The following is a 22,596-nucleotide window of genomic DNA, read 5'->3' on the forward strand; positions in this document are numbered from 1 at the left end:
ACTAAGGAATCTGGGATCTGAAAATCTACAAATGTTAGCAAAAATCAAGATTTTTGTTTCCTCAACTACTTTGGAAAAAAATTGCATAATGATCCTCAGTAACATCTTAAGACCTTAGGCATTAGCTATGCGGTCGGCAAAGGTCTGGGCTATTTCTATTTATCAGGTATCCCATTTGAATTCCCCTGCCAAGAACTGAATATTTAGGATTTCCATGGCAACATATTTCTGAACCCCTATTACAGTCAGACTGACGCGTGTCAACTGATACAGGGATGCAGAAGGTAGTGGCTGAATTTATTCAAGCAATCACATTCTCTTTTCCAAGGCTAATGCACATGAATACTGAGTTAGCAAACTGAATTGACAGGGATTCCATCTCAATGAACATGTATAATGTTCCAGCCCAGGAGAGCAGCTTTTAATTGATGAGTGGGATTATATTTACATAGCAATTATTACAAAGTCAAGTCTGGCTTTATGTGAAAGACTATTTGCTGTAATATCTTGCTGCTTGGTTGTCCAGAAAAGCTGTTCCTTTGTGGGCAGGACAAAAATCAGACCAGATGCACTCAGCTTTTACATGTGCTTCTTTTCTTATTCTGCAAATACTCACCTTATGAGGCCAACTCAATAGTCACATTGTGGTTGCCTTAGATACATACATTAATTTACTCCATTATAACTTAGATGCTGATTGTTTAACTGCACAAGTATTAATAGTTATTCACTGTTATCCTCAAATGGCTGTTTGGTGGCTAATGTAAAATGAATAAGAGTTCATTCTAAATCCCATATAAGTCAATGGGCATCTTTCTCCTCATTTCATTCAGAGCTGGAATTAGCTATCCCCATTGCAGTGCCACCAAATATTAATTTTTTGTCCTTAAGACACCTCTAAAGGTAGGGTAATGCTACTGATTCAGTTTCACAGATGTGAAGCAGGGCCAGAAAGTTTTCCTCTGAATCATCCAGCAAATACAGAGATGTTCTGACCCTCAGTCTGGATTTCCTTTGATGGATAATGGGTTGTGAAGAGAGGAAAGGTGTATGCCTGACTTTTGATCCAACATGGAGTTGAATCTGGGGTAGGGAAGTGGCTGGATCTGGGAGCTAGGAACCAGTTTCACGTCTTGTAGTTCTGTGTAGTCAGAGAGACCAAGAGCTGTATTCAGACGTCTTCTTATGGAATTAGCATGAGTTATGTTCTGCTGATGGCTCTGGAAACAAGAGGGTGGTGAGGAACTCAAACCATTTATTATCCACGGCATGGCAGAGAAATATGCATGACACCTTTGTATACAGCCCCTCTAAACACTGAGAAGAAGGAAGGGCTGTACTTAGAAGCCTGACTCAAATGCCATACCTGTCTCTGTGGGCTTGAACAGGGAACCAGGAACTAGCATCCCTGAATTCCCAAGAGGTCGGATATGCTCATCCTTAACACCAGAAAGGGTGTTGTAGGTCCCTTCTGTTAACTATGCTAACAGGTTGGAGGATACCCTTAAGTGGCTTGCCTAAGGTTATACAATGCTAGAGATGAGGAAATCAACCCGTGTCTCTTGAGTCTTTTACCACAAAAAGATTTTTCTTCTCTTAATCTTGGCTTTCACTTCTCTCAGTCTTACTGCCATGGAAATTGTCTCCATAGCTGGTATTAGAATTACCTTGTTGACATCATTAGTAAAGCATATAATAGATAGCTGAGCAGCTCTGATATTTATCTTTAGGTCAACAGCTATTGAGATTCCAGAGGCAAATTAGAAAAAAAACATAGACTCTTTATTAGTAGAACTTAATTTAACTGTATTTAAACTTAATTAAGGAGGAAAAAAAATGACATTTCTTAATGTACTCTTTCTTTATAAAGTATGAAATAAGGATATTAGATTAGTTTGATCCTGGTTGTTATTATGTGCACACAGTAGATGAGAATGCAAAAATTCCCTCATTCAGTTAGGTACTCTTGGATGTCAAATCAAAGACCAGGTGCTCCACAAGCCCATTTCCTTTCTTCAGTGTTTTATGTTTCCCAGCCCTGTAATTCCTCCCAGGAAACCAGAAGAACTCTTAATTTCTTGTCCCCCTCCCCCCATTAAAGTAACAGCTCTGGTCATTTAAACAATCAAGCACATGTTCTTACACTGTCTGCACCTCATGCTATCCATAAATGGTGATGTGGTAAGAAAAACCATGGAGGAAAGGAAAGGAAATGACATTAACCTTTTCCATCTGATAAATAAGGGCTCCATTCAGCTGCAATAATCCACATCCTTCCCTAGAGATCCAGTTAATTTAATACCTAAGGGCTCAGTTCATTTAAAATTATTTCCACACTGGCCAGCTGATTTCTTGGTGAATTATTCAGTCCCTAGACTGAAATATTCTCCCTGTGCAATAACACATGAGAAAGGGCTAAAGAGCTTCTCTAGCTCCCAGTGGTCTGTATGTCCATTATGGTCCATGTATGTCCATTGACATACAGAGTTGCTAGAGGGGCTGTGACATTCACACAGCTCATCTATGCCCTCTACATTGACAGGAACTTTTGTAATGATTTTTCCTAAGACCACCAGTCAGCAAGCACTGAAGATAGCATACCTGGTCCCGTTTGCTGCTCTTCTTTGCTGGAAACTTCTCATCTTCCTATCAAACTTTAAGCACCCGCAGTTTATAGGTAGTAGAAAGAGAGTTTGATCTTTGAATGGGTAGAAATTTGGAGCAACAGATTCACAAAGTCTAAAAAAAGCAGCCTGGATTATGAATGTTGTTACTGGGGTTTGAGGTAATGGACATGGATCTGTGTCCCCTGCACTGTTGCCTGTGTGATCCACTTTCCCCAAGGCTAAAAGCTGGGAACTGGAATTATTATTATTTTTTTCCCTTTCTGCCTTGGCAAAACTTAGATGGCTCCAGTGTGATTGGTATCTGCTCAGCCATACCCAAAGAATTTGCAGAAACAAAGGACTATTTGCATGCATCGAGGAAGATGTTTTGAAAGCATCACAGAGCAGCAGGGCGTATAGAACCCAATTGAAAATCAGCGGGAAACAGTACTCTAACATCAATAGCAATATATGAAAATTCCAGATTTACTATGTTGGTTGTATTGATCATTGTCAATTGAAAGCCATGGGAATCTTGTCATTGGCATCAAGAGATTTTGGATTAGATTCCTGTATTATGAAACATGTTCCTTCCTCTTTTATTTTTTAAAGGGAGTGTAACTAATTGACTATAATGATCCAGTGTTGTATGCAATTTTGCAGCCTTTCTGTTGCCGTAATAAGCTGTGTTCTAAGGGTTCATTATTAGACTGTCCTGAAACTGGGTAATTAAACAGGAAAAACAAGAAATCTAACTTCACTTCAGTAGTTAACTGAAGTGCATTTATTGACAGATTTGAAGCTCTAATGGCAACTCTGCTTGCTGAGAACGACCAGCTCTTGGCTTGTGTGGACCCTTAGCTCCTGGGGTAGACATAGCCTCATAAAAAAGGGGTAGAGAAGCTGTGTAAATGCTCCACATAAACCCACCACCCTCCAGGCTTGCATCACAGGGTTGGACTGGATCTGAGCAGGAGGCTGTAGCTGGACGTTGGCACACTTTCTTGTTTCATTGCTGCTCTGCTTCTCTTGTCCTCCTCCAGAAGCCCACGGGCCGCGTGGAGTTGATAGGTCAGAGATAAGCAGGAGTTCTGTGATGGCCACGTTCAAGTTCCTGGCACACGGTGTTGGGGCAGGAAATGGTCAGTCAAAATAACCCCCCTTGGATCTACCCTGCTTCCTTAAGGATTCCTCAAGCTGCGAATCTTTAGAAGGAGCTGGATCTCCAGCCTCATAATGCTGAGGAGGGAGAAGACCGTCATGCACCAGTGCCACAGCAAGCTACAGCTTGATATCTCTGCTGGTAAATCTGCCTTTGATACCGTAATGCTGAGCCTGGTATGCACCTAATACTAGTGCATTCTTATCCCCATCCCATCTGTATTAGAAATTAAGGCAGAAACACGAAGCCCATTACCATGCTGTAACCTTAAGAACAGTTTCTCACCTCATAGAGGCACTCAGCAGGCACCGGTGCGTTCAGCTCTGATTCATTATTGCTGAACTTTGGTGCTGGCCGTGACCAGTGCTGTCTGGATTCAGTTAGCCTGTTCCAGTGTCCGGAAAGATTTCTTAGCATTTGTGTTATCTCCCTGGAAATCTTAAGCAGGGATCTGAACACAATTGAGAACGCTTGCCTGATAGAAGAGGCAGAAAGCAAATGCATTCTGCAGGAGACTGAGGGGAGGAATGGAAGCTGGCCCTGGGACAGACGGGCCCAGCGCTCCCCTGGCATAGGAAACACTGCAGCAGCGTTAGCTGGTGAGACGTGGAACTGGGCATTTTTGTATATGATGCTATGCTGACTTTGTGTGACACTCATCGAATTCACCCATAAGCTAGTGCACTGTAATGTTAGTTAAACCGTCTTTTTTTTTTTTTTTTCCCAAAAATTTTAGAACGCTTCTGGCTTTGTGGAGCTGTTGCTTATCAGCATACTGAGCACTGTGATGCCAGCCGTAGTGACGCAGGTAAATGAAGTCTATGAGACTTCATTGTTATAAACCAGCTGCAAATCTGACCCAGAGGAGATATGGATTCTATTCAAGGAGTCTATGATGCAAATTTATGCAGATGACTGTCATTAGTCTACTGTATGTTTGCTTGAGACAGCGGGGTAAGGAATAGAGAGCAACTCTGCAGAGAAGAGGCTGTGGAAATTGCAGATTTGTGCCCAAACTGCCATCTTAAGGAAAACATTAGAGGACAAAAGAGACTTGTGTCGCAGTTCTTTTGATAGATTACAGGAGAGCAGCAGCGTAGAGACCATTTCATCACCTGCCACCGACTTCTTGGCTCCTTTTTCTTGTCACTTTTCTTGTCACTTGTCACTTGACTTGACGCACATGTCTCCCGAAGCAAAGCTCCTTGTCCAGGCGGGCAGAGGGACAAGCAGCAATGGCACGGCAGGAGCAGGAGCAGGCTGAGTTCATTTGACATGGCCCTAATCTGAAGGCCCTGCTGAGAGGGGCAGGATCACCGCAGGATCACTGTCTGCATCTTGGGGGTGACACTAAAGGGCTGGCTTAAAACCCCTGCAGTGGCAGGAGCTTTCAGGGACGTATCGTGTCTAGGTGAGCCAGAACAGCGGGGAAGGCCCGCGGGGGCACGCAGCGTTGCCCCGTATTGCCCACGGCTGTACCCACGTGTCCGTGTGGCCTGCTAAATATTTCTCCCAGCACTTGCAGAGAGACCTGGCAGCATCACCGTCACATTGCAGGTGACAGTGACAGAAGGCCAGCCGGTCTTCATGCAGCCGAGTCATAGGACGGAGTAAAGCAGGAGCTGAAAATAACCTGTTGGTGCTGCAAGTGCGGGCAGGTTGGCAGCGGCGGAGGACTCTGGGAGAGAAACGAGGACTTCAGACATCTGCTGGTGGCTTTTGTTATACACGGAGGCCGTGGGATGTACGGATAAAGTCCAAGGCCCAAAGGCATTTGTGCTGTGTGTAAAAGCACTTTCCACTTTTACAAAAATCTCTGTCAAGACTGCCCGAAAGGGGCTAGAGTTATCTGTCGGATCAGTTATCGGGGACAGGGTTGGGGGTCAGATCAGATCCCGGTGTAAATCCTCTGCTTGCTTCTTACTTACTGCGAAGTAGACTTTGAGCCTTTTTGAGAAAAAAATAAGAAAAGTGCTGGACTCCCAAATGTAGCATATGTCTCGTCAGTTCTAATGTGCTGAAAGGATGGGATTTTCTGTGAACTTTTCCCAAGCAGTCTTGCAATTTTTTTCTCTCTTTGAGAGGGGGAGGAGTTGCGCCTAAAAAAACAAACCCAACCTGTCGTTCTCAGCCCTGCCAACCTGTCAGTCCAGCCATGCAAGAGAGGGAGAGAGAGAAAAAGAAAGGAGGGAGTGAAGCAGAGATTCAGATCTCAGCAGATATTAAGGTAAAGCCCATTTCTGTTTCCTGACTTATGCGCGTTTGTGTGTGTGCATTTAAATAGAAATCCTGTTACCTTAGAGAGTTTTAAACTAACTAAACAACCTGTATGGGAATAAATTGTGCATCTTGCTCAACGAGAAGTGTGTTTTGCATTGTAACCTGGCAGCTTGTTAGTTGTTGTTTGGCAACACAGTTCTCTATAGCACAGAAATTCAGAAAGGGACTTTGTGTTCATTTGAATATTAAAAATAGGCAGACCTATAATGCTGGTACGAATACATGCTCGGGAAGCTGTGTAATTGCAGGGCTGAGTCCAGCCTCTAATTACTGAAGATCAGGATAAGAACTTGTTTGAGGAGGGAAATTCTTCCAAAGCTGCCTGTTGCAGGGCTCTTACACCTTCTTCTGGAGTGTTTGGTATTAGCCACTGGTAGAGACAGGATACAGAACCAGACAGACTGTGGGTCTGATCCAGTTTGGCAATTCCTACATTCCTCTGTTCCTGCCTGTCCACGTACGGTGGGTTTTTCCAACTTGTCATTACCAGAGGAACAAAGCTAAGGTGCAGCAAAACTGACCGCATGAATTCTTGAGTTAGGAGGGCAGACCAGCAGAGGCACTTTCAGCTCATACCAGAGGAAATTGAAGGTTACAGACTGTGAGAAATGTTGGCTGAACTGAGAGTGAGTCAGAAGAAGCGTTCTGCCCCAAAGCCTGCCTTCTGAGGCTGGTCTGGGCAACCAGTTTGTCGGAACTGTTGGAGCAGAGAGGGGCCTAGCAGCAAAGGCCTGAACTGCAGGATTGGACTCAGTTTTCTTAGGTGTGAGTGGCTGTGTGAATGTGAACTTGTGCACAAATGTGTATGTGTAATGAGTGATGGGAGATACTGACCCCTGGTTTGTTATAAGATCCCACAGACAAAAGTAAGAAAGGAATAATTATGTTATCCACCTTAGAGATACCCTGCTTTCTGTATTTAAAAGTCCTGGACAGACAATTCAAACTGCAGTGAAAATGGAGATGCTTTTCTAACTAGGTTGAGGATCTGGGAAGGTCACATAGAAGGCAAACAAGTGGATAGGATTTCCTTTCCTTGCTGTATACTTAGAGTTATACTCTAAGTATATATATACTCTATACTAAGTATAAGTATATGTATATATATATATATATATCTCTAAGTATATATATACTCTATACTTAGAGTCAGCCACGGTGTGCCTGAGGAAGATAAGCTGCCTCACAGTACTAACCCAATGGATAGAACATGATTGAAAGATGGCAGAGAAAGACAATGCAATCCTTACGTTACTCACTGCATCATTTGCAATGCACTTGCCAGGGGGTTGATTACACAATACTAGCTTCTGCATGTTCCTTGCTGTTAAACTTCCTCAAATACTCGCTCCTGTGCAGTAGTTTTGGAACAAAGCTCTCCTCCTGTGAAAGCAGCCACCACGGTGCTCTGAACCTGGAAAGAAGACAGAGGTCGTCCAGCTTAGAGAGGGGTGGTCTGCGATGTGGTCTGTCCTCATGGCATTACTGTAAAAAATGCAGCGTCCTTGCATTGCATCACTTTTCCTTTCTTCTGGTCTCCTGGGAACATTCAAGCTGTTGTTTCTTTTTACCCCTGACTCATTCACTCGTGGTGATACAGAATGAGACTACAAGCTTTTACTTGGGCACAAAAGAAATTCTTTTGCAGACAGTGTTTTCTGTAGTATTATCATAAGCTTTCCTGCCACAGCCATAATGGAGAGGGAAGTGCTTTTTCAAGAGACTTAAGGAGATGGAGAAGAGGAAGTGAATGCTTCAGTTTTGGTGAGGATAAACATTCCTAACATTCTGTTACAGTAACAGAGATTAGTCACTGAAAGAAGGAAAGGGAGAAAGTTCTTTAGCTTTCATCTGCAGAGACTTTACTAATTGGCCTCCCAGCACTTTTGCATCTTCCTTTTGCTTTCTCTTCTTTTGTCTCCTTTTGTTTAGGTGATTTAAATCAATGCAAAGAAGGCTTGCATCATTTACGTGACACAGTCATTCTATAATACTGATGGACATTTTTGAAATAGGAGCAGGCAAACATTCTGGTGCACTTGTTTCCTATTACTTTTGAAAGGGTGTGAATGGACTGATGCAACAAGCTTGGTGCCACTAAGTCATGCAAGCTCCCTAGAGATATGCACTGCCAAAAGCAAAAATTCCAGTACATCCTGATAAATGGTTTAGCATGGCTTAGCAAATGTCGGTTGATCAGTCAGAGTTAACTGGCAGCAAACTTGCTAAATTCAGGCAATATCCAAGCAATCCACAGATTAGCTGTATTTCATTAGTGTAGCAATAATGACTCAGCGCCACAACAGAAGGGAACTAATATCAGAAATACAAGTCAAGCTCTTACCAAGATTTCTATATCCTTTCTTTCTGGAGGCAGAAAGAACTGGGACTGATGTATCAGTCATTTGTTCAGGAAGCTCTGTTTATAAAGAAACAAACTTTTGCAAAGGAGGTGTTACCAGACAAGAGGGTTGAAATCTTTGAGACACCCTTTTGGCAGAAGGCATTCTGAATAGTCCTTGGAAAGATCAGTTGGAAAACACTTCACGCTGAGGAAGTTTCTGCCTTTCAACAGGACACTGCTAATTCACCTCATTCTGTACTCTCTGGCAGGAGTGTGGTTCTCTAGATTGGCTGATTCCATGTCCTTCTTTATTTTATTAGGTATCTTTCTTGCCCAAAATTCTCGCTATGAGCATGAAACCATTCTTGGTAACAGAACATCCATTTACAGTAACTTGCTGTGCAATTAAAATGCCAGATGATAAATACAAACAAGCCAAACAAATAAACAAACAGAAAACAACCTCAGATTTCTTTCTATTTGCTTTTTAAATTAGGACAGGAGTGTGATCTGATTCTTAACTTTTCATGTCATATTGGGAAGGCAGACTATTTGTCTATTCTGTCTGGCAGGAAGGAATGCTGTAACCCAAAAACTCATTGTGCTGCTTTTCACAAGATACTTCATTTTTTGTAGTTTGCAGTCATGATAGTAACACTAGTTCCTGTTTCTAAAGCAGTTAAAAGTCCTGTTTTGCGAGTGCAGACAGGGGAGAATATGGTTCAGCTACTCAAATATTATTTGTGGTGACATGCTGGACTGGAGAATTGGAACAGCAAAGAGAGATTCAGCCCTTAATTTCCTGTGGAAGGATTCTGCTGAGGAAGCATTACATTTTTGGTTTCTCTTTGCTGTCCACATGGTAGGGGATGGAAGGTCACTACTAACCTGGGAAGATCTAAGAAATGACATTTGATAAAAATCAAGAGTCTGGGAAACAAATTGAGTAGAGGCAGTTTCAGTGAACAGTGATTTTTCAGACAAGGTTTCCTGCACTCCAAAGGAAAACCAAGGCAGGGCTTGACTGTAGAATGTGAAATGAAGACTCATCTGGATAACAGAGTAAAACTAGCTGGAAGTTTTCCATGTGTAAGAACTAAAGGTATCTCCATTTGTGAGGCAACTTTGAACACAAAGGATCTCCTGTTCTTTTTAAAATTCTCAAATTGTTTTCAAAATGGAAACTAATATTGTGTACAGCAGTTTAACAGCTTTGATTCTGTCTTGCAGTACCAGAACAATCTTGTTGTTTCTTTGCAGGCCTGTAGCCTGGCTGGGATCAGACCTGAACTAACTTTACAGAGCTGATTTCTGACACGGCCAGGTGCTCCATTTTATTCCCCAGTAAGTGCTGATCCTTAGCAGCTATAGCAGAGCATGTGTGTCTTCTAACTGGCGTTTTCCCACTCAATGATAACTCAAAGCAAGACAACTGATATATTAACTTAATGCATATAAAAGTAGATGCCATAAAACACAGCCTGCTTTCCACCAGAAATCTCAGTGGGAAAATTCAAACATTTCTATTTCCACTCACGAGTGTTAACCAGCTGTTTGACCATTACTGAAAATCCTTTTCGTGTTCCACAGCTGAGTGAGAACTCTTTCCAGGAGTGGTCTGTGGTGAGGCTTCTAGTGCACTCTTGCTTTGGACAGACTAAGAATATTAATCTTTTCATGGCATTTTTTCACACAGATAGCTATTCCCCAAAGAAATGAGACAATTAGTGCCTCACGAAACAAGCAAGCAAACAAAAAAACCCAACAAATATCCCCGAAATGACCTCTATGAGTTTCTGTTCAGATCTCAGAAAAAAATTAATTTTGACTTTTTCAATGGGAACAGATAATTAGCGCGTTGTTTTATCTCCTTGAGCCTGTTCAGATCAAGTTAGATGGTTGGTGCAGCAGAGTTTTGGATGGAGGTGCAGTTGCCCTGGTAACAATCGGGAGTGAAATCAGAACCTTTTGAACAGCCAGTGGAATGTGGTTCTACTTGGATGACAATAGGTCAGAGCATTTTAATGGGTAAAAACGTAATCCAGTACAATAGGATTTATTGCCACTATGTCATCAGATTGACACTATTCCTACAAATTCTTCAGCTTGTGACAGCCTTTAACTGAAAACTGTTTAGTGGAAAAACTTGTAAAATGCTATTAATCATTTTGTTTTCCAAATCAACCGAAGAGTCTGTGTGTCTCGGGGGGTTAGAAAGAATATCTTCCAAGTGAGTGAAATTCAACCTCTCTGCACAAAGCCCTAATGAATGGCTGTTCTGGACACAATAAATGGTTCTAAGAGCTAAAGGCTCATTTCTGCAGGGTGCTGAGTACTCTGGTCCCAGTCTATCGGAGAACTTCAGCACTTCCTTAATTTCACAGTAACAAAATAGTTTCTAGTGATTTCTAGGATGGTTATTCATGCTCTTAAACCTGACTGTGTTTGCTGACAGACAGGACCTTGCGGGATTAAGTCCTAAACCAACACTGGAAGAAAAGATTCCCTGTTCTGTAAAGCAAGGGCATGGGGCAATATTTCATTCCTTCTGCTGACATTTTTCCAACTTCCGCAGTAATGATCCTTTTATTCTGAAAGATCCCAGAGCGCTTTCTTAAACTAACAAAATGCAGCCACTGCTAAGAGCAACAATGCATAAGGAGAATACATTGCTGCAGCTTTAAGGAAACATCAGATTAGGGTGCCAAAATCTGTCCCTCTACCCCGAAGCCAAAAGCATACGTCACACAGAGAGATCTAGAGCTATCTAGATTTTGATGCCAAATAGCTGAAATGGTCCTTAATATTCATTATAGATGGGTACCCCGCTGAACCTTCTGCCAATTTCCCTTTCAAATAGATGAATGTCATTCTCATTCACTTTCCTTTAATATGAAAAGCAGATTCTCCTCAATCATACGCCTGTACCATGCATATCCTTTCATTGTTGACATGAAGCTTTTACAACAATAAAACCTAAGGCTAGTAAGTATTCCTCTTTTTGGAATTACTATGTAGTTACAAAGAACAATTGAGCCAGACAATGACAAAACCTGTTTCTTGTCTTCCTCAATGGGAAATGGGCTTTGAGTTTTGTAAGGATGTTCATAAACAGCCAAGGGTGTGTAAGGAGAAGAATGACCTCAAAGCTGGGTTTTACACAGGAGAACAAAGAGATCTCAAGTCCTGATTTGAAAAACAGTCGAAGACCAAATCAATGTCATAATGTCATAATTACCAACACGCGTCACAACGTTGCTGGAACCCACTTGCTACTTCTGCCTTTAAACACAAGCTCCTCTCCTAACTGCTCTGCAGCTGTCAAGCTTTGTAAATGATGTTTGTGCTGGCAGTTAGCTGGGAGATAACTTCATCTATCTAGCATTCGTATGGCCTGAAGATCCATCCTCGTTTCTTCCTGCGGGATGTTTTGCGACATTATTGTTTTCAGGTTGCTTTGCCTTTGTTACAGTTCTGCTGGCTCCTTTCCAGGACCTTTCAGGTTACTTTTTACTCTCCTTAATCTGTACTTTCTCTCCTGAGCATAATAAGCCCTGCAGTTGCTCCCAGTCTAAGACACCCAAGTGGTGTGACTTGCTTTTTTCTGTGGGAAACACCACTTTATGTTTTTCACAGACCTAATTCCCCGAAGATCTTTTCAGTATGAAGTGAATACAGCTTAGCACTATACAAAATGTTCCTAAGGAAGAATGCCACCAATCCAAGCTCACATGATTCACAGCTTGTCAGGCCCTGATAGTGTTTTGAGGTTTGCTTAATAGCCTACGGATCTGTGGATCTTTTGAGCGACTCTGGCTTTGTGGCGGGAGCAAACGATGCTCTTAATCAGTGAAAACAGGAGGAAAAAAAAATAAGATCCAGGGAAAATATAGGCCAAAACATCTGTCACTTATGCTGGGTGTATCACTTTTGAATTGAATTTTGTTGAGTAATTATTCAGCTAATTCCCAACTAATTTGGGAGGTTTTTTGCAGGAATTGTTCAGCGGCATGCTGGTGCCTCTCGTGACTGCAGCCCTATAAAGTTAATGCGTAGGAAATGAGAGAGAGATTATTGTCATGGGGGCATAACACCTATGAGGTAAAACAGAAAAGTTGTTTTCAAAACAATCCTTGGGGATTGCTTTGGCAATAAAACCAACACAATTTCAGCTTAGATATCTTTTTGTGTGTGTGTGTGTTTGTGTGAGTGTTGACATTTGTAATGTAACAGATTTTTATTTGATGTATTTTTGTTAACATCGTCTTGATAAGATCTGCTCACTTGTTCACAGTGTTTGCAGTTGAGAAGTAAAACAGGAAAAACACGGCTGACTGAACAGGTTCATTACAAACATCTTGAAATGAACTGAACCTTCTGTAAGTAGCTCATTCAGTCAATAGTACTGCTGAGTGAAAACCTTCCATGCAAAGATCAACCACAGAGGCACAGATCTTCGGCAATGAGGAAGACATAGTCAGCCTCTATACAAATCACTGAGAGACATAAATCTGATGAAAAAAAAACCTAAACTCACATTTATTCATTTATTGATAAGGCAACATTTGTGTGTGTCTATATGTAATATCTATATATTTAAATAAGCACTGACACCTTTGGAAACAGTTTGATTTTTTGAACAGAAAATAATGTATTAACTTCTGCTGACACAGATGACAGATTTGCTGATTGAATAAATTCATTATAATGGGACTGAGAAATCAGTTTGTTGCTTTCCTCCAGTTTTTCATCATAAAGCCTTCAGTGAGTGGCTCACATCGCTGGCTCCAGTCTCACAAAGATTTAAAGCAGGCAGAAGTCCATCTTCTTTATTGCTTGTAGTTAAGCATAGGTGTGAACGCTTTTCTTAGGTTTAAACCCAGTGCCATAGCTCTTAGATTGCCCTTATCCCATGTGCTTGGTCTGGGATTCCTCTCAAGCCCTTCAGGAGCTGAAGAAACTGCCTATGATTTAAGGGCCGATTGTTTGGACAGAAAATGGTCAAAATTGCTGGGAATTTATTGACAAACCAGACTGTCAAGTGAAGGTTTGACATACAGTGGTTAAAATGTGTACAAAATGAAAGAAGATATTTAGGAAATAACATAAAAAATACTCTTGGTAGTCCTTATAGATCAAATAAAGAATACAATAAGGTCAAGCTGGTTAAATTATGGCAAAGTGTGAAGATTTAAGGTTTTCTCCATTCTGGAAAGTATCTTTTTAAACTGTGCTAGGCAGGTTTTGAAAGCCACTTTCAGTGTCTGATGGAATGCATGGGACATGCACAGTGTCAAAGCCAAGAGCTGAGAAAGAAGAAAGCTGTCTTCACTTGACCACTCGTAAACACTGAATAGGATGCCCAGAAGACAGCTTTGAGAAGCAGGACAGTGAGAAGACATGGAAAAGACGAGAACTAAGAAACACTGATACAGAGGTGATAGATTAATCCAAAAAAATTTGATATCGATGAGTGATATGACACTCCTCAGGGTGTCACAGCTAATCAGTGCATATATCGAAAAGGAACTTTAGAATTAGGCATTAAATCTATCAACTACACAAGGTTTTGGATGGAGTGGAGAGGAGAAGCTTTGTATAAGGAATCATAAATGATGAATAAAATAAAATTATTTATCTTAAATATTAAATATTTGATGTGGGCTGCCTTTAAAGAGTAGACACTGGCATAAATGAAGCACAGCTCTTATTCAGGATGGATGTTCACATCTTCAGAGGAATAAGTAACTTATCTAACAGTGTTTTAAAGGTGGGGGAGATGAGACAAGATTTAAAAGGAGATTCTGCCTTTCTCCGTATTTCTTAAAATACTACTTGCCGTGTTCAGAGCCTCAGTCAGGTGGTCAGGAATAAGCTGTGGGATAGCTTAAGAGACCTAGGAGGAAGTTTTGCAACCCACACACTGAGGTAAAAATCAAATTCTTAAACGTACGGTCCAAATGCACCCACATACTCAAACACGTGGTTTTCCACTTCCACATTATTTTAATTATCTGCCTTGCAAAACACCAACATACTGTAAATTAGGGTACTGAACTCTGGAAGAGAAAGCCAGTTGAGAAAAAGAGTGGCCAACACCATGCTGAGTTTATGTTAAACAAAAAAAAAAGACTATTGAAATTCAGAGTAACCTGCCTTTCCAGATCACTTGCTTCCATGCTGAGATTGGGGCTCATGAGGATGCATACACAAAGGTTCATCCATCTGCTCTACAAGGTGTTGAAAGTCATCTCTGGAAGAAGCTTCCCATTCCCAAATTTCATGTAGATCCCAGTGGAGTTAAGTAGCAATATGGAAAGTCAACGTTCTGCCAAAGACTGTGAACCAAAGAAAATGAAGATCGAAAGAACGCCCTGGTTCCTTAGAAAATATTGCTGTAATTCCAGCAAACTGAGCCAATTCTGAAGAGCAACGATGAATACTGCCTGTGGTGATACTGAGAAACCCAAGAGCTAGATCCGATCCAAAATGAGACATCGAAGAGAACCACTCTGCTGACTTCAGTAGAGTTTGGATCAGGTCTCTGATCTCTGAAACCATTTAGTATATTTCACAAGCTTTTAAGAAGTGGTGACAAATACAGTCTGAAAAATGTGGAAGCGTGTCTTGGTTTGGATGAAGTACCTAAAACGTGGGATGCCACGTTGGACTATGGGCCTTGGCTGAGCAGCTCCAGTCACAGGCTATGAACTGAGCGACATGATAGCCTCTACCAGACTTGAGAAAAATCGCACTGAGACACAGCAGAGGTGTGCGTCAGCTGTATCTATAGTCACACATGAAAGGAAATTCATACAAAGCTGCTCTGAAAGGCAAATAGTTATTCTTGGCCCTAGAAATGATTGATAAATTGACTTGTTGAGGCACAGTATTTGATTGTCTGGTTTATACGACTACACGTGTTAATGTCCGTTACAGAATTTTCTGGTGCTTATCTTAAAAAGAATCTGATATATTGTTTGACTTGATCCTTAGCCAGTATATATCTCAACCTCTTCGATTTGGGAAAAGACTAGACAGACAGAGGCGACGGATTTTTTTGGTGATATTTCCTAAAAAGTTGGTGTGGATAGGATTCATTTTGTTGACTTGCTTTTGATTTTTTTTTTTTTTTACCTTGTCCCCACAATTTGCTCACTGAATTAATGTAAAATGGCCACTATTAGATCATACTTTAGCTTCAAAATGTTATAGGCTTTGGTGATTTCATTGGCATTTGAGATATTTTATTAGGTGGGATGAGACAGCTTCTGAGAAGACAGTAGCCCAGAGCTGGTTTCAGTAGAAACCTGCAGGTGTTCCCCTCTGCACCTGATAGCTATTAGAAGTTAATAACTGGCGTCAAAAGATGTCTTTGGGAACTTCCTACTAGCATTTAAAAGACTTTAAAAAATTGGAGATCCTCATGCTTTCTACTCACGTCTTCTCTCATCTATTGAGCAGAGCTCACTCATGATGCTAACTTGGGATTCTCTTTTATTCTGTTCCGTATATGAAACACAATGGCAAGGCATCTGATCTAGACTCCACTGACACCAGCACAAGGCTTTCCATTGACAAAGCTGCCACCTTTTAAATTGGCAGGATTAAAACTTGCACAGGCAGTATAAGGGGTTCTCTGATCTTTGAGTAACTCTTTGGTTAAAGCCACATAGCTTTTTCTTTTCTCAGTTGTTTTTGATAAGTGTACAGAGGAGCAGGGAGCATTGAAGTACATATGGCTGCAGGATCTAACTGTAGTGCCACAAGAGGTACAGCCCCGTACCTCCTCACCTTTCTGCTAGAGACATATTTGAGTAAAGAGCGCAACTGGAAAGACACTGAACCTGTGTCACCCCCTTCCCTGGGTATCTGATTTACAACATACCCAGAAAACAGAAAACAAGGAGCAAGCTTTTTGTCTCAGGGAGCAGTGCTGCGCAGCACCATGCCAAGGAAGCAGCCCCTGCAGGTGGGAGAACCCCTTCAGAATACAGCTCTGGCCTGCCCCCGGACTCATATCTAATTAATAGCCTGCTGTGTTTCGAGAAGAGATATAGCAGCACTGAGCTGTGGCAAATATCAAAGCTGAGCGTGTTGGCCCCGTTAGCTGAAAGTGGTCGGCATTATCTAATCTGATTCTGTCATTGTTCATGACCTGCCACTTACCTATTGCTGAACACATTACATCACGTCTATTAAGAGCTGCAACAAACCATTCTGTTGTTCCCTGCCAACCAGATACGGTGGAAAAGTTCCTTGAAGGTTTTTTCTGTGCTGAACGTAACCCGTAAGGCTCAATGTGTGGAGAAATCCCACCGCAGACAGCTGCAGAGCTATTGAAATTAACCTTCACCGTGTGTCGGCTCAGTGTGTCAGGGGAGGAGGCAGGAGGAAATCGTAATTAGTGCTAATACTTGTATTCAATTGCCTCGCAGCTAACTTGTATTAAAGCCCAGGGGATTCTGCATGCTGAAGTTACGGAGAGGTTGGCTACTGAATTCCGCCGGAAAAAGACTGGACCTAAAATACATCTTTTCAGCTGTTCCATGTCTGCATACCTGGTAGATTTTCAGGTCTAGGATGTGCCCCAGCTGCCCTGTTTTTTAGAACTGAGGCTGCAGGGGCCTGACCCCAGATAGAGGCTGTTCCTGTCAGCCCAGTACTGAAGCGCATGTGGCTCGTACATGATGGGATAAGAACTGGCCGGAGGCATTTTCAGGCAGATGACAGTGGCCCTGGGTGGATCTTGCTGCTCCGCTGCAGGTGTGGGCTGCCCTGGACACACACCAGGGTCACCTTCGAGGGTCGGCCTCGGGAGCCGCTGTTTCCCTGCTGTGGTCGGGGTCTTGGCTTCTCAGGGCAGCCCTGGCCCACACTGTGCCCACGGGGACACTGCATGCAGCATGCACCTACCCACAGCTGCAACAGCAGAGGCCACCGTGGGTGTCTTGCTGGCAGGAGCTCCGTGTCCAACCATCCTGGTGCAGGAGCTGCTGGGAGCGCAGGGTTAAAGAGAGGAAGAGAGTCCTGAGAGGGAGCAGTTTTAGGTTTCGCCCCTGCCAAATTGTCTGAGACAAAGAATGGCAGTGAGGCCTGAAATCAAGAGTTTCAAGTTGCCAGCACTTTCCATTTCTCCTGGTATTTCAGTGTTTCCACTGCTTGTTCTTGGCTAAAACCAAGCAGTGCATACAGTGCGAATAAATTAAAATAGACGTTTTCAGCTTTCTACAGATTTTGGGAGCTGCTCTGAGTGGTAATCAGGGGGCTCATTCACTTTAAACCTGTCCTGTGGCTCTGAAACTGGTAACCAGCCTTCATCAAGAAGCAACTGTCAGAGTCTGTCTTCTCAAATGTAAGGGGCCAAATTTCTTTCTTTCTTTCTTTTTCTTTTTTTTTTTTTAGTAGATCTGGTTTCACTTAGATGAATTAAATGTCAATATATCTGTTACTGTGAGTTGTTCCAGTGTAGATTACAGCACTATTGCATGACTTTAAAATGTGTGCAAGTGTCTGCTGCTTTGTGCTATTTATGTCTGTCTTTTAAGATTTTTAATAAACACTTTTGTATTGATACTTTAGGTCTTCTCTCTGCACTGAGGTTTTGAATATGAAGTCCAAGAAATATCCTTTTTCTCAAGCACCGAGCCTAGCCTATTTAAAGTTTGGTTTTCTTTCTGCGTGTGGAATCTTTGCTGTTGAAAGACCCATATTCACAAATGACGGAGAGGAAGGGTGTTACTTACACGATGATGCTCTCAGAACTGCATATTGGAAATGTGGCAGAGTCCCATTGCTGGTCGAACTGCGGCCCTACAACCTCTGCTGCGTTCAGTCATCTGATCTAAAGTGATCAGAACAAGGAAACTGTAATTTTAAAGGGAAAGTTGAGCCACTTAGAAGCATTGCTCCAATGGCTTCATAGACACCACTGTGGATATAAGGAAGTTTTGTGCCCGAAGCCCCCAGCTGGGGTGTGCTCCCCTCCTGTCGAGCCAGCACAGGAGCCTGAACTGATCTGGCACCGCGGGAGCTGCGGTGGGAGCCCCCCTCCTGCAGCTCTGCCCCCCAGGGCTCTGGGTCTGGGATTGTGCCATGTCCATGCAGGGGACTTTGCATTTCCCCTCTTCTCACTGAGTTACCGTTCTGTCATCTGGGGGGATCTGACTCGAGAACATTAAATATAGAAGAGACTTGTAACGAAGTTACAAGCCTGAAGCTTGTCAGGCTTTGGGCCTGAGCTGTTAGAGGACATGGGTGTCGGACACTCTGAAACTGTGGGTGTCAGCGAGATTTTTTGCTCTCCCAGAGGAGGCGAGTGAAAGAGCTTGCACCAAAGAGATGAATCTATCTTGTGGGCTAACGATAATCAGTCTTACAAGCCATGCAGGCAGCAGATCTACAAGCACATGCTGGTGTGTCCTGAAGCACACCTGGTGGAGACCGCTCGCAGGGATGTGGCGGAGGCCTGTGGTAGGCGTGAGATGCACACCTGGTGAATCACGGCATTCAAAGCCTGCTCTGAGGATTACGTTTCTGAAGAAAAACTGGCTCACATATTAGAAGTTAGGTCCCTTTCCAAAGACGAAGAGAGAAAGAAGAAAGGAAGGAGGGAAGGAAAGGGAGAGAGGGAGAGAAGGAGGAAGGAAAGAAGGAAGGAAAGAAGGGCCTACAGGCCGTCCTACAATGGACTTATTTAGATTTTGGGGGGTTTGTTTGTTTGTTTCTGTTTGGTTTTGTTTGTTTGTTTGCTTGTTTGTTTGTTTTAAAGGAACAAGTACTTGACTCAGTTCCAAGGCAGCTCCAAAGGTTTCTATTTGTCGCATTTCTGATCTCTGAGCTGAAAGCCTTCCAGGGTTACACAACAATGACTAAAACTGGAAACCTTTCAGGCCGCTTCCAAAATGAAGCAGGAAACTGAGGTGATTGCTAAACCAACGCTAGAGAGACATCCACGTCCATGTGTGTGGAGTTAGAGTGAGAGTACCTGATTTCATTTGGAGGTTTCAAGTTGTTTTCTTTTTGATTTAATCTCATTCTCAGAACAGAAGTATTCTGGAACCAAGATCTTCACATTGTTTTGCTTAATGTTTTACAAACAGGCTGTTGACTGAAGTTGTCACCGAACAAAAATTTGCCCCTACTTGTTTACATAATGGGAAAATACAGTCATAAACCGGGTGTAACAACAACTCGTTAGGTATTAGGTTAAGGTGCAATATAGGGATTATCCTCATAAAACACTAAACCCTGAACTCACGACAAAATTGAGAATTACATTTACTGAAAGCCTTTAAAAATCTCTAAGTCTAAACTGGATGCTTAAAGCTTTTAAGTTACTGCTGTTCTGACAGTTGATGAAAATCGAGTTCAAGTTCTTGCGGTACAGCTGCTCTATTCAAGAGGAACGAGACTAAGACGATAAATATGAAAAAGGCTTGCTTCTGCTGGTGTTTGCTTTGTCGTAGCTCTCCACTGTGTAATCGGGTATTGAGTTTGTTCCTAGTTCTGCCACTGTACTACTTTGTGGCCTTTTAAATATAGCAATTTACTTACTTTTCTCCCCTATCTCACTGGGGTGAGATATTTGTGATAATAACAGTTTGGGGCATCCGTATGTATGAACACAGGGCTCTAAAGCAGTTGTGTATTTCAGTATCCAACACAGTTGGTCCTACCCTTGGCTCAGGTAATCAAGAATACATGCTGATTTTCTGAACTCTGAGACCGGTATGTATAGAAGAACTTCTGAACCTTCTCTGGCATTTACTGTAATGAAATTTTTGAGATTTCTCTATTTCTGTCTTCCTTCTGTCCTACGCAGCTTCACTGCTCTGTTTTTATCTCTGATAGGTTTGTACTTCTGGGAAAATATGCTTATAAAGATGGTTACTAAAACTGCTTTAAATTTCAACATGCTTCCTGCTCTGAACAACAGAATAGTATGCAAGAGGAGGCTTACGATGTGTATAAACATGCCCAGAAACAAAAGAAAAAAAAATAAAAAAAAACACACACACACACAAAAACAGAAAGTAAAAGCAAGACAAAAAAAGGGCAAGGGTTTGTGATTTTAAGAGGAAGGTGAAAACACTTCCTGGCAACATCTGAGAATCATTTGCAGCAACTGATCCATGAGCGTTAGTGAACAGAGAATGTTTTTAAATCCTCCCCCATAGCCTTTGTTAATCTTTACCAGGTAGTAGGACCTTTAATGTGCTTCGTACGGGTTTCTTGGGATGTGTAAAATGTTTTGTCCATTTTGAAAAAATAAGATTTTTGAAATGGCTCCAAGATTTAGGTTCATAAGTCTGGTTACAAGTCTGTGGTCTTCTCCCCTTTAAAATTTGGTAATAATAATAGTCTTCAGACGGCTCTGTGAAAGGCAGCATGTCTCAGTAGAGTGAGCAATGAACATCTGGCTCCACAGCCTCACTGCTTCTCATTTGAAGTAGGAAAATCACGTGCCTTTTAAAAAGTGTCCCCATGAATGAAGTACTGATCGTAATACAAGCTTACATAATTCAGAAACATTGAAGGATGTTTTGTTAGACTTAAATGTTCTGAGCAACATTAGACAATATAAAAGAGTTATTAATTATGATGCATGATTATTATTGCACTCGGGAGACTTTAAGAGGTAGCCTGGAAAAGTTCAGCTTTGGCTCACCTTTAAGCACACCCAAAATACTGGGCAACATTTGTAGATGTTTTTGAGTGACTGAGGAGGCTATTTCCTAAGACTTTCAAGCACATTTGGGATTTTAGGTCATTTGGGGCACGTCTCCACTGTGCAATGCCAAATGGCTCTGAGCAAGCCAATTTTCGACGCGACGGAGAAAGATTAACTCAGATCCTGAGAGCAATATATGTGGTAGTTTTCCTCTGCACCGATTCTGTTCTACTCCATCCAGCTCCAGGGCTAGCTTATTTGGTCCTGTTTTAAAAGGCTCAGCATCACATTCCTTTTGTTATATAGATACGTTCTTAACTGTTTTGCAAAATCCAGTCCAGCATCTAACTGCACAGCTTCATTTGCACCAGTCAAGTCCCCATCACAGACACTCACAAGATTATATGTTACTACGACCTGTACTTAGCAGACACCCTAAGTGGGGTCAGAGTTCCCGATGCAAAAGTGCTCTCCAGTGTGTCACAGACTGCCATAAAATCAGAATGGACTTTTCCACATAGCTGTATGTGTGACAGTCTATCATTGTTGCCAGCACCGACAAAATTTGAAGATGGTGCCAGCAAAACACCACTTTTAAAATATGATTATTTGCTGATGGCAACAGCAGATGGTGAAATCAACTCAGTAGCCTTTTTTCTGTGAACTGGTTAGTCTGTTTTAGAGTCCCAAGGTGTCTGTGAGTATTTTCAAGGAACTCTATTTTGAATCAGTTAATAAGAAAAACAGCATAACCCTAAGTATGTTTTTTGTTTAAGATTATATTGGCTCCTGATTACAATTTGCTTCATTTTCACACCTCACATTATGAGGTTCTTAAAAAAATAAATCAACAGTTTCCAGTTTTTGTTTGTTGTTAAATATGACTTATAAAATGTTAGGTCAAGAGTCGTCAATGGACTAGGCTACAGTGTTTGTTTAAAGCTATGAGTAAAGCAAGTCATATGAATGTTTCCAAAGACTGTATTCCAAGAAGTATTTTTGGAAACATTAATGTTGTGTTTTTTAATGAAGGCCACATTCTGAGGCTACGACACCATATGTCACATTCATTTCTGTGCTGAAAAAAAAAAAGAAAAAAGAAAAGAAAAAAGAAATGGAAACTGTGTTTGGCTTTTAAGTGTTTTTGGAATAGTGTCTTTGCATGCTTGTCATTGTTCCTTGGATGGGAGAAGAGTTCTAGGTCTGTTAATCTAGTCCATCCAATATATATTACACTCCATGGGCCTGTCTCTCTTCTGCCTTAAACTGTGTGCACTCATTTATACTGAGGCAAAGTGAATGAAGAGCTGAGAAAAAAGACTACCACTGGGAAACATTTTTGTAAATTCATTTTCCATGAATATGTTGGCTTCATTGTAAACCTACATCTGAACTTCTGTCAGATGAAACCAGCTTAAAAATGGGAAAACTACTTGTCATTTTTCCATTGAAAGCTTACAATTTTGGAGAATAATGACAGCTTTTCCTCAAAAAAATGCTTTTTTTTTTTCTTCAAAAATATTAGTTAAAA

At 41.7% G+C, this 22,596-nt stretch overlaps 1 protein-coding gene across 5 annotated transcripts in view; it reads left to right on the top strand.

Annotated features, from left to right (window-relative positions):
• Positions 1-22,596, top strand: part of KCNJ16 (potassium inwardly rectifying channel subfamily J member 16) — a 36,459-nt gene that overhangs the window by 8,134 nt on the left and 5,729 nt on the right. Inside the window, exons 1-3 of one of the 5 annotated variants that reach the window (XR_010825811.1) lie at positions 11,532-11,894; positions 12,388-12,493; positions 12,687-13,170. The exons of 1 other annotated variant lie outside the window; for it this stretch is intronic. The gene's annotated coding sequence lies outside the window, so the exon portion shown is untranslated. Of the gene's footprint in view, positions 1-4,442; positions 5,996-11,531; positions 11,895-12,387; positions 12,494-12,686; positions 13,171-22,596 lie in introns of those variants that run through there. 3 more of the 5 variants (XM_066979939.1, XM_066979938.1, XM_066979937.1) reach the window with 3 other exon arrangements.

The sequence above is a fragment of the Anser cygnoides genome, chromosome 19 (assembly GCF_040182565.1).
Source record: "Anser cygnoides isolate HZ-2024a breed goose chromosome 19, Taihu_goose_T2T_genome, whole genome shotgun sequence".
Lineage (NCBI taxonomy): Eukaryota > Metazoa > Chordata > Aves > Anseriformes > Anatidae > Anser > Anser cygnoides.